Source organism: Antrostomus carolinensis, unplaced genomic scaffold (assembly GCF_000700745.2).
Source record: "Antrostomus carolinensis isolate BGI_N321 unplaced genomic scaffold, ASM70074v2 scaffold27038, whole genome shotgun sequence".
NCBI lineage: Eukaryota > Metazoa > Chordata > Aves > Caprimulgiformes > Caprimulgidae > Antrostomus > Antrostomus carolinensis.
Window position 1 is genome coordinate 31,417 of NW_010335418.1, and position 2,060 is coordinate 33,476.

Consider the following 2,060-nt stretch of genomic DNA (forward strand, 5'->3'; position numbering starts at 1 on the left):
CAGGAATCAGCCTCTGTAGCTGCTGAAGTCTCCGAAGGTGACTGGAGCCAGGTATGCATTTATTTATCTGCTTGCTGACATCTCTTTTCAGTGGTTCTGCATTGGATGAGTGCTTCAGAAAAAGAGATTAACGTGTTACTTTTCCACATACAGCTCTGCAGGACTGTTAGGTCCTCATGGAAATTCGCTCACCCCCTGCACATCCCGTCGTGCCTGCTGTGGAAGGGGAGGCATGCCCAGGGCTGCCCAGCTGGGAAGGAACCTGGGGCACTCCTGATAGCACTCTGAGTCCGGGGATTTGCTCCCAGCTCAGTGACTGTGCAGTTCTCTGGACTCTGAAACAAACCTAACACTCAGGTGAACCGGGAGAAAGGTTCAGAAGATGGAGGAGAGAAAACCACCACGGCAGATCTGGATGACGCGATGCTTGTCACAACCTTGTTACCTTAACCCCAAGTACACGCCAGTGTTTCCATAACAGCGAAAGCAGCAGACTGTGGTAGGAGCAGGCTGCTTTGCAGACACAGCGAGGAGCTAAGAGCAGCTTCAGAAGAGGACATGTGCTGCAGGAGGCCTCCCATCCCAGAGGTGCTGGCAGCCGAGGGGCCAGCCATAGCTGAATGGAAACAAGCTCTCTCCAGTCTTGATGTGAGACTAAACTAGGCTGGGGGAGCACATTAAATATCATGTCCCTGCTCTAGAAACTGTGATACCACTGTGAAATTTGCTTGCCTTAGGCTAATGATGCTGATGGTGCATCTAAGTTATTGTCTCTCAGAAAATTTGGCTTAGGAACTGGTGACAGACTGCGGTCTGCTGACTCTTCGCCCTCTTGGAGGAGAAGACTTATTGATCCTTTTCTGTAATTCTGAAGGGCATTGTGGACCACACTAATGGATGAAGCAGAAACGGGGTTGGAGTCCAACATCTGTGTTCTGAGGCCGGAAACTGCCGCTTCTCCCTCTGGTGCTATAGTCATCCCTGGAGAGATGAAGCTCACTGTGATTTCAGGAGATCTACCTACTCTTTCTTCTTGCAGCTTTTGAAGAGCTCTTTGGAAACTGTGGGACCCTGCTTTTAGTCGTTGCATAACTCAAGATTTGACTTGGAGTGCTGAAAAGGGATTAGAGGTTTTGCAAACAGCAAACCCTAGATTTACAGCAAATACAGAGGATTTTACTTCCTCAGTACAAAGCCCAGCTGCAGCTCAAATTGAAATCAATAATTGATCTACCTCCATTTACAGATACATCTACATTCACATAGGCTGGGAAACCTTATCCCAGTGCCCACATTTTCCTTTTAAGCAATTTGTACTCAGACTGCCTGCAAATATATCTATCTGCTCATCAAGTGGGCAACGCTCGGTCCTTTCTAGGAATGAGCAGGGACCAGTTTTTTTTTCTGCTGTATGCCAAGAGAAGGACTGACAAGACAGATGGAAGCTGCTGAATTGTTACACAGCTCATTAGAGAAGCAAAAAGCCCTTTAAAGCTCAGGGTGCAGCCATGATTTACCTCTTGAGAAACGGCAGCAGTCCCCAAAGGAAGTAGCTTGCATGGGCAAAAAATCTGTCTCAAAATAAGCAGTGCAGATGCAGCCTGTAAGGCTGAATTCAAAACACATTTTTTTTTTTATTTTTATTTTTCTGTGTGTGTCCCAGATCACAGACCGTGCAGTGGCACCAGGCTATGGGTTGCTTCAGCTGACTCATGAGCTGGCATCTTGCTCTGAGCAGTGCTTGCAGGGAGCACATTGCAAGGTCTCCTCTGCTCCAGCACCGCACTGGTGAGACATCTCTGTAGCAGAAGGCATCCCCTGAGCTGAGGCACGTGCCACGGTGGCAAGGTTTTTTTTTTTTGGGGAGAGGGGTGGCTTCTGAGAGAAGCTGCCAGAACCTTCCCCCATGTCTGACAGAGCCAATGCCCGTCGGCTGCAGGACAGATGCACCTCTGGCCAAGGCCAAGCCTGTCAGTAACGATGGTAACGCCTCTGTGATAACATAATTAAGAAGGGGACATGAAAACCAGCACATTTTGCAGCTGGAGAGAAGAGTGAGA